The sequence below is a fragment of the Chinchilla lanigera genome, unplaced genomic scaffold (genome assembly GCF_000276665.1).
Source record: "Chinchilla lanigera isolate Chin_1 unplaced genomic scaffold, ChiLan1.0 scaffold00028, whole genome shotgun sequence".
In the NCBI taxonomy this organism is placed as follows: Eukaryota; Metazoa; Chordata; class Mammalia; order Rodentia; family Chinchillidae; genus Chinchilla; species Chinchilla lanigera.
The window spans coordinates 4,249,424-4,264,350 of NW_004955429.1; the positions used below are offsets into that span (position 1 = coordinate 4,249,424).

The window sequence follows — 14,927 nt, forward strand, 5'->3', positions numbered from 1 at the left end:
TCTCCCAAGAGGTGTGTTAAGATGAATTAGGCCAAAAGAAGAGAAATAAGTCTCAGTGTCTTTCTCTTTTTCGCTCTCTCTCTCTCTCCTTCCCTCCCTCTTTCTCTGTCTCTCTCTCACGATCTGTACATGTTTGCAGTTGCCCAGGTTGTGTTGGAACTTTCAGTCTTGCACCAGCCTTCCAGAGTATTAGGATTACTGGCATATGCCACCCCACCTCACCAGACTTGCTTCCTAAAATGTATTTACTGTTGCCTTTCGGAATGCAAGGGTGAAGACACCTGGCATGAAGGAAGTATCTAATTGATCCTAAAGAGACACCATCTAGCATATCTTTAGGCAAGTTTGCTTTGAGATTTCTAATTCTCCCTTGTAAAAAAGGCTTTTCAAAAAGCAAGTTCAAAGCTCTTTTGTGTAATATTAATATCAACATTTCTAGTTATTGCCCCCGTGCTCTTTTTATTTTATAAATATCCATGAGTTATATTAAGGTACATTCTTTTTACAGATTTAGTGTTACATAGAGACACTTTTCAAGGCTTCTCTTTGATTATGAAAAGCAAACACTGTGAGGGCAGGTGGAAGAATAATGCAGTAGTTACGCATGAGGATGACAGAGGCAACCAGGTTTTAAGGGATCACTTGGAAACAGAGCTGCGCTTAACTAATTGCAACAGGTTGGGGTTGACTCCAGAACGATGAAGAAAAGCAGTCCTCAAGGTGGCGTGTCTTGGAGAATGGACTCACTCAGCTGCAGATGCAAGTTGAAGTCTAGTACAGGGATGAAACAGGTAGTTAAAGGATAAAAGTAAGACAGATCACAGCCTTCAGAGCCTCAAGAACTACTTAAGCAGCATCTGTCAGCTTGTGTAAGTAGGTACTAGTAATACAAATAAAACCTAATATTTACTGAGTACTTACAGGCAACTATTGTTCTAAGTGCTTTGTATCTATTAACTCATTAAACCCTCCCAAGAGCCCTATGAAGTTGGCGCTACTAACATCTTCTTTTTAGCCGAGGGTGCTGAAGCCTGACATGTCCATCCATTGGATTTCACAGGCTTTGTGGCTGGGAAGTAGAGGAGATCTGTCTTACTCCTGACACAATTTAATCACAGCATTATAGCTTCTCCCTAGAGGACTGTAGTCTGGAGGAAGTGGACAGGCAGGAGAAGAAAGTTCCCTGGTGCTTTAGGTGTGTTGGGTGAGCTTTTAAGAAGGGACTTAGGCACAGGAAACAGGTCAAGGCAAGCCCAGAGCACACTGTGGGTATGAGATCTTGAGAGCAGGACAGCAAGGCTGAGGCCCTCATGAGAGACACTGATGCCAAGCCCCTGCTGTTATGTTCTGGTCGCCTGCCTTGCAGACCAAAGACTTTGGATCCCAACAGCATCAGGCTTGTTTCTAAAGATTCAGCTCAGCTAAGTCAGTAGGTGAGGCAGGAGGGAGGCTCTCCTAACTATCAGGGGAGAAAACTGCAGACCCTGGGAACCAGGCGGGGGCTAACCCACAGGAAAATGTGTGTTCCATGAGTATCGATTTTATCATTTTCTTGCAGGCACCATTATATTTTGTGTATCTGTATTTCCCCCATTTACAATGTGAAAATATGCTGGTCCCATGGAACTTGAATGTGTCACACACACGCGCACACACACACTGAGTATGTACTTGTACCTGACTTTAAAAAAAGCTTATAATAATGTGGTATTTTATTAATTGTATCCACATAATTTTTAATTTGCTGTAGAAGTAATTGAAGGCAACAAAATAATTGCCCATATTTTTATAAGTTAGGCTGTTTTTTTAACAAACACTTTAAAACTGACATAGAATATGAAACAGCATCAAGACCATAATAACCTTTATGAAATAACATATTCCATATGTATTTTATAAAATATATGGACTTTATGTGATAGGAGAGTTACTAGGAAATAAATTTGGAGTGAAAAAAATTTTTAAACCCAGTTAGGTATATATAATAAAATAGCTTGGGGAAAATAATCTCTTTAAAAATCTTTTAAAATGATCACTATGCTAAACTAATATCTAATGTCTTTATTCTTCTTTAAACTAAAGTATGCATTTCTTTTATGGAATGAGCTCACTTTTTTTTTCAGTACTAGGTACTGAATTTAGAGCCTTGTACATGCTAGGCAAGCTCTCTACTGCTAAATTACATCTCCAGCCCTGTGTGTGTGTGTAGGTATGTATGTATATATGTATGTATGTATCTATCTATCTATCATAGTCTTGCTAGGTTGCCCAGGCTGGCCTCAAACTTGTGATCCTCTTGCCTTAGGAGTAACTAAGATTACAGATGTGCTTATTTGTCTAACATTTCTTGTCCTAGAGAACAGAATTGAAATTCAGGCAGACATTGACAAGTTAGAGAATGATGCAATAAAAACAAGATGATTGTTAGTGAGGAAGAGGATACAGCAACTCAGGAGCCGACACTCACGCACAGATAGGAATGGCAGGCAGCACTGCCTTGGGGAAGGGCTGTCAGGGGCCGGGGGACTGGCAGCTGGTGAGGAGCCAGCCACCCCCTTGCTAACAATGCTTGCTTACTGCGTTCGTGGCAAGCGTCAGTGGGCGTGTGACGTACAGAGGCCCAGAATCCCTCCTTCCTCTCTGTAGCTCCCACGAGTCCCTGCTCAAGGCCAGGAGTGGGTTTTAGTGTCCCTACAAACCTACAAACCTGGAGTCTTCTTCTAATTAGGATGGAAGGTAGGGAGCTCCTGGGTGGCAGACAAAGGCTGCTCCAACTAGCACTGTGGGAAGGGCACACTTACAAATCAGCCACAAGGCCGTGGGTTCCATCCCAGCCTTGCCAAAAGGCAAAGTAAGAAACCTGAAAAGTGAAATATTTGTTTTTCCTCCTCCTAAGAGATTATTTTTTAAGATGAAAATGTATTTTAAGGTACCCCATATTCTGCCAATTTCTAGTCCCAGTTAATTACTTCACGCCACAACCTGATGAGTTGGGGAACTATTATTATCCCTATTTGACGTGGTAGGAAAATGAGTCACAGAGAGTTTAAGAAGTTGTCCCAAGATCACAGAGCTGAGATGCAAATGTAGGCAGGCTGACAGGAGACACAAAGGCCTGGCAGTCTTTCCTCCCTGCCTCCTAGAAGAAGGGTCACCCCACGGCAGCAGTTCATAGTGGAAAGAAGTCATTTCTCTTGGATTTCCTTTTATTTTTTGTAAAATAATGAGGCTGATTTTCAAGATCCATAAGCTCCCTGACAGATTTGAATTTTTATAATATTTAAGGTGCTGACATGTCTATATTAAAATGTCAGGTTGCTCACCTATATTTGATATGGGTTCTCCATTAAGATGACATATATATCATATATATATTTATATATATGTATATATCATATATATCCTCAAATGACAAACTGCACATGAGAGGAGATAACAGGGCAAGAGAGAATGGGCCCAATAGCACAGTGGAGAAGTCAGCCCCAAGGACCTGCCAAGAATGACACCAAGGAAGACAGGCTAAGAAGTTAAGCAAGGTCCTGAGAGACCAGTGCTGTGGTGATGTCCTGTGCAGCAGACAATGAGGGAAGTCACTGTACCAACCATCTGGACTCCCCAGCCCTTGGTCCCACTTCCTTTGCTAGCTACTCTTTTCCTCTCCCACCTGGCCTCAACTCCTTCTCCGACTACTGCAGGAAGCTAAAGATTAATCCTTCTGAAAAAAAATGAAGTAAAAATTGCCAAAAGTATAGACATCCTAGGCTAGGGAGAGTCAGCCACAATCTGTGTAGGATTCTGGGGCTGGCAGCACCCTTCCTTGGCAGCCAAACATGTGCCCACCTGCAGCCTCTACCAGCAAGGAACTGACATTTGACAGTGAATGTTTTTGGAAGAACTGAATAATCCTAAAGACAAGACCTGTACACACTGCACTGGGAATCCACCATGAAAAGAACATCTCTGCCCTACGAACCTGCTGGTGAGTCCATCTGTCATCCACCACCGCCATCCCATGGACACAGCTCTTCGTAGGGTTTTGGGTGTCTCCCACTTAAATATCAAAAGACAAAGAGGAAAACCATCACTATCATGAAAGGCCAATCAAACAAAACAACAAAACATGGAAGAGGAATGTCTTGATGTGTATCTTCTTGTGGTCCTAAGGAGATTGTCACTGAGCCAGGAATTTACTTAAAGCCAGAATACTACCTTTCTAATATTGGTCTAATATTTCTTAAATGAAGATATCTCCATTATGAGTTTTCAATGTATAAGTTTGTAAAAAGTTAGGTTAGATTTATTCAAGTTAATAATACCATTGATTACTATGTGAAAGTGCTAATTAAGCGTTTTACAAATATTAATTTGTTAGTAACTTAAGAACATTGTTGGCATTCATCAATTAATATTTGTAAAACACAGTAAAAGAGAACAGAAGAGAAGAAAAACTTACAAATACTATGTGTAAAATCCCCATGGAGGTAGAATAAGTTATTGGTACTCTTAGCATAAGAACAAATTTGTAACAGAGCAGAAGACAAAACACGAAAAAATTCCTGAAGGCTGGGAGTGGTAGTGCACACCTGTAATTCCAGCACTGGGGAGGCTGAGGCAGGAGGATTGCTGCGAGTTTAAGGCCAACCTGGGCTACAAAGTGAGTTTGAGGCCAGCCTGAACTGCAATTGAAACCCTGTCTCAAAAAGATTTTAAAAAGAAAGAGAAGATTCTTGAAAGTTGAAAACACTAGCTCTGCAGCAGTCTTCCCTCTGCAATAACTGCCTCTGGTCCCCATCACCAATCTTTACCTTGCCATGACCTTGCTCTCTCAGACTCACAGCACTGCAGAAATGGGCATTTGGCATAATAAAGAAAAACCTGCTGAGAATCTTCTCAGAGGGAATGGTTTGTTTCCTTAATGAGAAATAGACCAAGGGAGGAAATCTCTCTCTTTCTCTTTATTTTAGTTATTTTTTAAGCAAGATGTTATTTTGTCCCTAAGTCCCCTGGGACCATGGCAGTCTTCTTGGGACTCTTAGGAAGTCAAGCCTAAGAACTCCACTAGTAAGATGGCAGAAAGGAAAAAAATAATAATGACTGTGTCCTTGACAGCACCACTGGGCCAGCGGTCCACCCACAGGGCAAGGGGGAGACATGAGTATTTGGCACACGGGTCCTAAGTTCAAAGTTTAGGTGGAAGAGACAGCCTTGTCAGGAAAGAGGAGATGATGCTCTTTGAGGTTCTAGGCAGCACAACATTGTAGGGTTCATTCCCTCCACGAAGAATTGTGCTGTATTTCAGGCCTGGTTCTCAGTGACAAGGAAACAACACTGAACAGTACCTATTCCTTGCTATACTGCAGCTTAAATTCTAGGTCAAGCCAACAGAAAACTGAAAATAACACAAGAAAATATAAAATATGTCAAATAGTGAAAAGTATTATGCAGAAAAATGAACTTGGTTCTGGGAATTAAGATGGGCTGGGCGGAGCTGGGACAATGGTCAGGGAAGACAGCTGCTAAGTGGCACCCATCTGAGGCACAGATTTGAAGGAGTCCAGGAACAAAACCTTGAGGGTAGAGGAAGTCAACTTTAGGAAGAGGAAAGGGACAGATGCAATGGCCCTTAGCAGGGAATGTGCTCAACACATTTGAGGAAAAGCAGAAACAGCCAGAGAAAAGTATGGTAGGCAGAATTAAAAGGTGGCTAGAGAAGTAAGGAAGAAGAAATACTGTAGAATCTGGCAGGCCATTGGGTGGACTTTGCCTTTTGCTCTGAGTAAGTGAGAAGGTTTTTTGAGCAGCAGTATAAGTATTCTTAAACTATATGTATTCTTTATACTTTAAAGAGTAAGTCCGTATCTGTTGCACTGAGAATTGAGTGAAGGAGTAAAGGTAGAAGCAGACAGATGTTTAGAAAGCTATTATAGTAACTTCACTGGGGGAATAGCCAGAATGGTTGCAGAAGGGTTGGTGGGCTTTGGGTTCCTTATTTATCTGCGAGGTAAAAACAAAGGCAAAATCTAGATTTACTGATGAGTTTGACAGTGGTAGACATTGACAGGACTCTAACGTTTTTGGCTTGAACAAGAGTGTGAATTGAGTTGTCAATCACTGATTGCAGAAGAATGTGAAAAGATGAGGCTTGGAAGAAGAAAACAGGAGTTTGGTTTTGGACTATTTTTCCTCTTCAGCATCCAAGATGAAAAGGCTGTTGGCTCTACAAATAAGGAGTTCAGAGAAGAGGTTGAAGGTGAAGCTACTAGTTTAAAATTTGGCAGGAGGATTGCAAGTTCGAGGCCAACCTGGGCAACTTAGAGCCTGCCCCTACCCCAAATGTAAAAGGCTAGAGATGTAGCTCAGTGCTTTTAATCCCAAGTACTTCAGGTGGTGGGGAATATATAGATATTTAAAGTCATGATAAAGAATGGGTCACCCAAGAAGTGAAGGTAGATGGAGAAGAGTTCTAAGGACACCTCAATATTTGGAAACTAGAAGAACAAGATAAAACTAGTATGAGAGTGTGAAAAGGAATGGCTAGGGAATCATGTCCTAGAAGCCATGTAAACAGGGGCTAATCAGCTGTTAGATAAAATTCCACCAGATTGACTACCAGATTGAGTAGGTTAGAAATTTTGGGTAACACTGAGAAAGGTTCAGAAGACCATGATGTATCAGCAACATCAGTGTCTTGGTTTCTTTTCTCTCATTGCTGAGACAAAATACCTGACACCCAGAATTAAGGATGGAAAGATTTATTTTGCTCACAGTTTGTGGGGGTTTCAGTCCATGCTCAGCTGGCTCCAAGGCAGAGTGGCACATGGCAGAGGGCAACAGTTCATGGTTGAGGAACACAGAAAAAACAAGAGGAAAAGGGAGGAATGGCAGCAAGCAGCCTCTTTCCTTCCCTTATGTTATAGGCAAACTATCTGCCCCAGGGCGGGTGTAGCACTCACATCCATAATTCCAGCACTGGACCATAAATCAATCATAAATCTAGAAGCCTGGCCCATGACTACATGAGGATTTGGGGGGACACCCAGACATACACCATAACAATCAGCTAATCTAGACAATCACTCATAGGAAGCAGAGTGCAACATTGAAAATGACTCCTTGCCTAGCAGAAGTGTGCAATTCTAACTTTGCTTCCAGGGTGATGGAAGCCTAGTAAGGGAATGGGTCACTGGAAAGAAAATAAGAACCTCTGGGTTTCCCACTTACATTGAGCCGTTATGCTCTTTGGAGCCTTGAATTATGTATAAGATTGTTGATGGAAGTTGAACGACCCATTTCTCTGTTCAAAAGTCAGAAACCTTTGAAAAGGCAAGCATAATAAAAAGCAATATAGAAGCTATAAGCACAGAATTTTAAATAGAGATGTTTCTGGATCAAATTCCAGTAGATTAGTTTTGGACACCAAGCTATTAAACCTTTCTAAATCTTAATTGTTCTCATCTGTAAAGTAAGACTAATCATGTGTCTCATGAGATTTTTTGCATGAGCAATAAATTGAATAGCATAAGGAAGAGTCCTAGTGCTGTAACCATCCAAGCATGAGGTCAATAAATAACATCTATTATTATCATTATATCTTATGTAGGTCTGAAGTGGAGGCTACTTGCTTTGATGTGGCAAAGATGAAGCTACTGTTGAAATGAACCTACTTGGAGAATAGCTTGGCCAGAGCTGCAGTTTTAATAAAAGTTTTGAAAGGCATTTATTATAGCTTGGACCTTGTAAGAGGCAGAGTAGGTCTCTAGGCCATATTTTCTTGATCTACTCCAAAATAAATTTCACTGGTTTCTCTTAAACTCTGCTCTTTGAACCAGACCGAAGCATGTAGAAGGTTAAGATAATACTGCACCCCTGGGAAATGAGGGCAAAAGAATAACTTGCCCCCTCAGAATGCTGGCAGGCCAGCAGGTGTGTGTGAGGCACTGGATGGCTTTCAGTTCAGCCTCATCCTGTGTTTTTATCCTCACTCTCACATATTGTCACTTTAGAGTTCTGTGTTTACAAGGATGCCAGTTTTATTCTCATTGGTTCACAAAACATACAGCAGAAGACAAATACCTGCAAAATCATTTTTTGACAGTGCAGTATGACTTCCTTTTTATTTTCATAGCAACTCAGACCAAACTGAAATATTTCTAGTAGAAACAGTCACATTCCTCACTCTTGAATAAAATATTTAGAAATTTAGCAAATGGGTTTGACAGCCTAGAACAATGTTCATTTGTAGCTATTATTAACTTCTTTTTCTTTTTAAATGCATGATTTGAGTCCTGATTCTGTGATTTTTTTAAAAAAAGAAATCTATCTTGAAACTTTATACCTTGAGAGCACTTTAGCTAAGAGGTTCGTGGGGCACTGTGGGTTTTGGGTTTTTGTATTACAGTTCAGGTCATTCAGTTTATTAACAAAAAAAAAACAAGCAAAATAAGTATTTCCCAGAAGTCAAGTCATTTCCCTACAGGGAACATAAAATTTCATTCATCCCTGAATTTAAAATCTTCGTGGCCTAGTGAAAAATATCCAAGGAAATCCTGTTTCTTCACATGGACTCAAGGAAAGATTTGTTTGGGTATCTTGAATCCACAGCTGCTTTCTGCTTCCTGACCTTCACATGGGTGAGTCTGGTTCCTATGTTAGACACAAACAGATTCTAAACTTGCTTCATAATCATTGCCCCAAGTAGCCTTACCCTTATTACCATCTGGCTCTATCTTATAAATGAAAATGTTTCTAATAGGGACATTGTGAATCATTTATGCTGGCTTGAAAGGGTCATTTCTGGCACAAATGTCAATTCTCAAATACTCAGCTAGGAGGTTTTATGCCTGACTTGGTTCTAACCTCTCTTTATTGTCATCATTATAGTAGAATTTCACTTAACAAATTATCTGGGCATAAAAAATTGCCATGTTGGACTTGAAATAGGTTAAAATGTTTGGCACCACAGCAACAAACCTATCACCCAACAGACAATCTTAGTATAATTAAAAACTGCATGATTAGCAGGACATGGCACATGCTTGTAATCCTAGTACACGGGAGGCTGAGGCAGGAGGTTCATTGTGAGTGTGAGACCAGCCTGGGCTACAAAGTGATCTCAAGGCCAGTCTAAACTGCATAGCAAGACCCTGTCTCAAAAAGACAAAAAAAAAAAAAATTGCATGATGAATCAGTTCATAAACCTAATACAAAATACACATGTGGCCACATAGAGTGTCAAACTAAGAGAAACAGGAAGCACTCCAAGATTGTTCCACAGTGTTACCTTGCAGCATTACACCCTCCTGTCTTAGCCAAGCCAGCTTTGAACCAACAAGGGGAACTAACGCTAGGCCTATCTGTGTTTCACCAGTTACTCCACTAGCATCTCTGCTTGGAAAACTGGGCAGCCATAGAAAAGTTAGTGTTTTCTCCATAAAAAGAATTTCAATGGCAATTGGGGTTAGAATTCTTTCAAGCCATATTTGACATCCTTCAAATCTTATTTAATGAAAAGAATGCATCATAGCCAATTTCAAAACATTACAAATGGAGTTTTCATTATTTTTATAACTATATGTAGCTTTTAATTTAGAAAAGGGAAGCCTTAACCTGGGCATGGTGACACACACCTATCATCGGGAGACTGAGGCAGGAGGATCCCCGTGAGTTTGAGGCCAGCCTGGGCCTGGGCTATATAGTGCAGGCCAGCCTGACATCCATAGCAAGACCCTCTCTCAAAAAAACAGGGAGGGGACCTTGAGGGTGGCCAGGCCAGCAATGCAACTGGCGGGGAGTGGGGATCAAGGGGGAAGCGACACAGAGCAAGCAAGTGCACTACAGAGGGTGAAAGAGCTTCAGGGGGGAAAAAAAAAAGAAGCAGGGATGGGGCTTCAGAAGGTTTTGAGTGGAAAAGGGACACGTTTTCATTTCTGGTTTCAAAGCATTGCTCAGGATTCTATGTTTATGATACAATGGAGGAGCAAGAGCAGAACCACACAGACTGAAGAAGAGCTTTCTGCAACCACCCCAAGGGAGAACTGATGGACCCAGACAGACAGAAGCAGTGGGGATATGGAGAAGTTCAGATTCTGAACACATTTTGAGGTAGAACCAAGAAGATTGGATGGACAGTGAAAAAGAATGAAAGGTCTTAAGGATGACTTAAAATTTGGGGGCAAACACACAGATTAGGAGAAAATATTTGCAAATTGTCTATCTGAGAAAGGTCATGTCAGAGATTGTGACTAGATGCCCCCTCCCCCTCAAGCCTCATGTGGTCATGAGGTGGCTGAATCTAGAGTGTGTGACTCATTCATGGCTCAATGCTAGATTTAAGGGTGCTAAGATTAAGGGTGAGTGATTACTCAATTAGTCCACTGATTAAATTAGCACTGTCCTAAACCCAGTAGCCTGGATACAACATAACCAACAGAAAGAGGCTTATCTTGTCTCTCGCTTGCTTTGCTGTCTTCTGCCCACCATGGACTGTTTCTCCTCTGCAATGCTGTCTGCCAATCCACCGTGCCTTGGAGCCAGCTGATTATGGACTGCAACCTCTACAAACTGTGAGACAAATAAACCTTTTCCCCTTTAACTTTGGGTGTTGGGTTTTTGTCTCAGCAACAAGAGAAAAGTAACTAAAATAGGTCAAGTATCTAGATACATAGCATTCTTACAACCCATTAATAGGAAGAGAAATAATCCAGTTTTTAAAAGTTAGAGGATTTGAGCAGGCATGCTAGTAAAATGATGTATGAATGGGAAATGAGAACATGAGAAGATTCTCAACATCATTAGTAATCACAATGCAAATCAGAATCACAAGGAGACACTACTTATATTCATCAGAATACCTATGATCAAGAAGTTGAATAGTAATAATCATTGATGAGGCAGTGAAAAAGTTAGAACCCTCAATAACACTGCTGATGGGAACATAAAATGGTCCTCTCCCCTTGAAAAACTCTGGCAGTTTCTCATAAAGTAGACCTACACTTATGGTTTCATATGACCCACAAGCCTAATCATAGGTATCAATCCAAGTGAAGTGAAAATATCTTTTTAAACCAAGTCTAGAATCCAAATGCTCATAGTAACTTTATTTGTAATAACTCAAGCTGGAAACCTTCCGAACATCCGTGAATTGGTGAAAGGATAAACAGTATGGCTCACCCATGAGTGTGGTACTGCTCAGCATTACATAGGAGTGAACTATGTGCAAGCACATGGAGGAGTCTCAAATGCATGGTGCTAAGTAGAAGAGCCAGACTTGAAAAGCTCTATGCTGGAAGAGGAAATACAGGAGGAATAAAACTGTCATAGTTGAAAGGCAGAACAGTGCCTGCCAGTGGTAATAAGTAGAGAAGTAGGAAATAATTAAAATTGGCACAAGAGAGTTTTTTGGGGGGTGATGGAATAATCGTATGTCATGATTGTAGTGATGGAGGCATGACTTTATGTATTAGTCACACTTCATTGCATTATAGCCCAAAATTGGTATATTTCAATTCTACCTCAAAAGAGCTGATTTTTTAAAAAGTCAAATATGAATATTAGTGTGTTTTTATTTTATTTAAAGGTATATTATGGTTGGAATTTGATATAGGAATATACATATGTGCCAGGTAGTGACACACACCTGTAATTCCAGCACTCGGGAGGCTGTGGTAGGTGGATCTCAAGTTTAAGGCCAGCCTGAGCTACATAGTGACCCCAAGGCCAGCCTGAACCACATATTGAGACCTTGTATTAAAGAAAAGAAAGAAAAAATAAAAGAGACAGGTGTACAGTGCTTAAACCAGTGGCACTTGCAGTGGGCATGTAGAGCCCTCTGTCAGCACGCTAATTAAGTCACTCACCGCAGCTTCTCTCTGTCACCATCTCAGCAGGCAGCATCTGGTAACAGCACACAGCAGCCATGCAGGTGCTTGCAAAGGAGTAGTGGAGTCAGGCAGCGACCTCATGACTCCCAATCCCTCATGAGTACTTTGGGTCCTCGGTCTCTAAAAGGTTCACCATCACTAGCTTAAACGATCTTAAAATAAATTGCCTAACACTCTAGGCCAGTGGTGCAAATCTTGTAGAGAAGAATGCCCAAATTGCAACCCAGAATCCACTTATTTATTTCAAAGCACCAGCACTGCAATTAAACCTGCATGCTGAAGTTTTAGTTTAGAAAAAAATTCATACATTAACATCTCTTGTCTTAAAAGGAAACCAAATATCACACGTGCCATTGTTTTGCCAGCCCTGCCCTAAGCCTTGTGTCTCCATAGCTGTAAAATGGGACCACACTTCCCGACTATGTGATTTTTTTTAATCTGAAGTTATGTATAATAACAATTCTTGTAAGTTTATTTTGATTTTAATAGCCATTTCCACTTTAATGGAGTCCAAAGGTGGTTTTTATTTTCTAAAGTATACTGTTGCAGTGAAATAAGTGGACTTGAATTATTTTCTAGGCTTATATTTTGTATACTGTATTAGATTTTATTAAATCTTGATGGATCTATAACCATACATTCCTGAAGGGAGAAAAATGTTTGCTGTCATAGAGACTGCCATAAATTCTGGATTTTTAGCTCCTTCATACTCAACTAATATTAGTGACAGTTTCAGTGAGACCAAATGCCATATTTTCTGTACACTAAGTTACTCTGCCACTAGCCTTTTGAGGTAGAAATCATTATCTCCATTACACAAAATGAACTAAAAATTTATGTATTCTTTATATGTTATTGACCATGACTACTTTGTGGTCACCCAAATTATAAAATGAAAATCAAGCCTTAGGTTTTCTGGCTTTAAATGCATTGTTCTTTCTTTATCTGTTATGGTTTGTGTCTAGATATCCCCCCAAAGCCTCATGAGGTCATAGAGTTTTTTCTTTGGAGGTGGCTGAATCTAGAGGTGTGGTTGGTTTGTAGTGAAATGCTGGGATTAAGGGTGCTGGGATTAATGTGGGTGATTGCTGGATCAGCCCACTATTTGGATTGGTACCACCCTAATCCCAATAGACTGGATACAATATAAGGGACAGAAAGAGGCTTGTGTCTGTCTGTCTGTCTCCCTACCTTCCTCCTTCCCTGCTTCCCCCACCCCTGCTTTTGCTATCTTCTGCCCACCATGAGCTGCTGTTCTCTGTGAAGCCACCCTGCCTTGGAGCGAGCTGATTATGGACTGAAACCTCTACAAAATGTGAGCTAAACAAACCTTTCCTCCTTTAACTTTGGGTGTTATGTATTTTGTAGCAGCAACAACGAAAGTAACTAAGACGTCATCCAAAGCCACCTTCTTCCTCTAGTCCTTAAAACAGATACACACTGTCAAGATGTGACTCTCTTTATTTGTTGAATCCTTGGCTTCTACTATCACTGAGCTTAGTATGTAAGTGTAGGTATGTATTTCATTAGTTAAATCTGCATAGAAACTCAGCAATGTAACGAAGGTCTGCCAGGGTCACTAAGGAAGTGTGCTGCTAAAGTGACAATTGACTGGCTGATTTCATTAACGTACTAAAGGCTTCACGGACTTGGAGTAGGAACTGATGTGAAACAAAGTGTGTTTTTCAATACAGAAGATAAAATATGGAAGAAATCTTGAATTCTAAATCTAGCACCAGGTGTAGCATATTAGTCTTTCAGTGTTCAAAGAAAGGGACTTTTTCTACCCTAAACAAAGCTATGAAAATTAAGAGGAAATGTATTCTGTGACAATGGGTAATGAATAGTTTTATAATAAAAAGATAACTGTGTTCCAGATGCCTACTAAAACTGCATTATCTCTTTCTAATCTTTGAGGTGGATTCTGGTTTTTTTTGGTGCTGTGGATTGAGCCCAGGGAATTGCGCATGCTTAGCAGGAGCTCTACCCCTGAGCTACATCCCAGGAAGGTAGATACTCTTCTTCCCACTTATCATTTGTTGTAACTGCGGCTCAGAAAAGATGGGTGCCTTGTTCAAGGTTGACCATCCCAGGATGGGAACTGATACTTAAAACAACTGCCCTCATCTCTGCATACTCACCCCAACCAGGATCTTCAGGGGGTTTTGCTGAAGCAACTGGAATAAAAGATCCTATTTGGAGAAGGAGTATGATGGTTAACATGACTGGTGTGGTGGTGATTGTGTCAACTTGGCCACTAGGGGATTGGTGGTTCACACTTCTGGGTGTGTCTGGGTAGGTTATGGAGGTGTGATCTTGGGTATCGTATCCGGTCCTCTGCTTCCTTTCTGTGATGCTGTTTCACTGCTGTACTTTGCTGATTCCAGGAACTAAGCACCTTTGCTCTGCCACACCTTTGCACCATAATGCTCTTTCCTCAGAGCCAACTAACCATGTATTGAATTCCCTGAAACTATGGGTTAAATGAAAACTTTCCTCCTTCAAGTTGTGGGTGTTGGGTATTGTGTTCCAGAAACGGGAAAGCTACTGTGAGAAGTTAACTCCAAATACTCATTCTCTGCTTCCGTATTGGATCTCAGTTACCAAGGCCAAAGAGGCAGTAGGTCTCTGGCATCTAAGGAGGTGCACAGGAGTCCATGGAAGATTCTAGTGCTCAGTCCCTCAAGCCCTGGCTATGCCAGCTGTTTTCTGGAGAAAAAACATTCTGGTGCTTGATGATATACTTCTTGCTGCCTGAGACTGTGAAAACATGAAAGTATGTAAAAATAGGCTGGGGATATAGCTCAGTGGCATAAGCACCTGCCTGGCAGTTGAAGGTCCTGAGTTTGAGTCCCAGTCCAAAAAAAAAAAAAAAAGAAATTGGAAATCAATGGCAAAAAACCCCACAAGAACTTCATAAAACACACTGAAATTAAATAACACCCTCCAGAATAACCAATGAGTCACAGATAAAATTAAAGAAGAAATTAAACAGTTTTGCCGGGCATGGTGGCACACGCTTGCAATCCCAGCACTGGGGAGGCTGAA

The 14,927-nt window shown here is 40.9% G+C and overlaps 1 protein-coding gene and 1 long non-coding RNA gene across 2 annotated transcripts in view; one reads left to right on the forward strand and one right to left on the reverse strand.

Moving 5' to 3' along the window:
- Positions 1-14,927, forward strand: part of Prtfdc1 (phosphoribosyl transferase domain containing 1) — a 91,091-nt gene that overhangs the window by 14,618 nt on the left and 61,546 nt on the right. The gene's annotated exons all lie outside the window — the stretch shown is intronic.
- Positions 443-14,927, reverse strand: part of LOC106148824 — a 27,139-nt gene continuing 12,654 nt past the window's right edge. Inside the window, exons 2-3 of the long non-coding RNA XR_001234523.1 lie at positions 3,974-4,050; positions 443-771 (exon numbers count right to left, since the gene is read on the reverse strand). This is a non-coding gene — a long non-coding RNA (uncharacterized LOC106148824). The remainder of the gene's footprint in view (positions 772-3,973; positions 4,051-14,927) is intronic.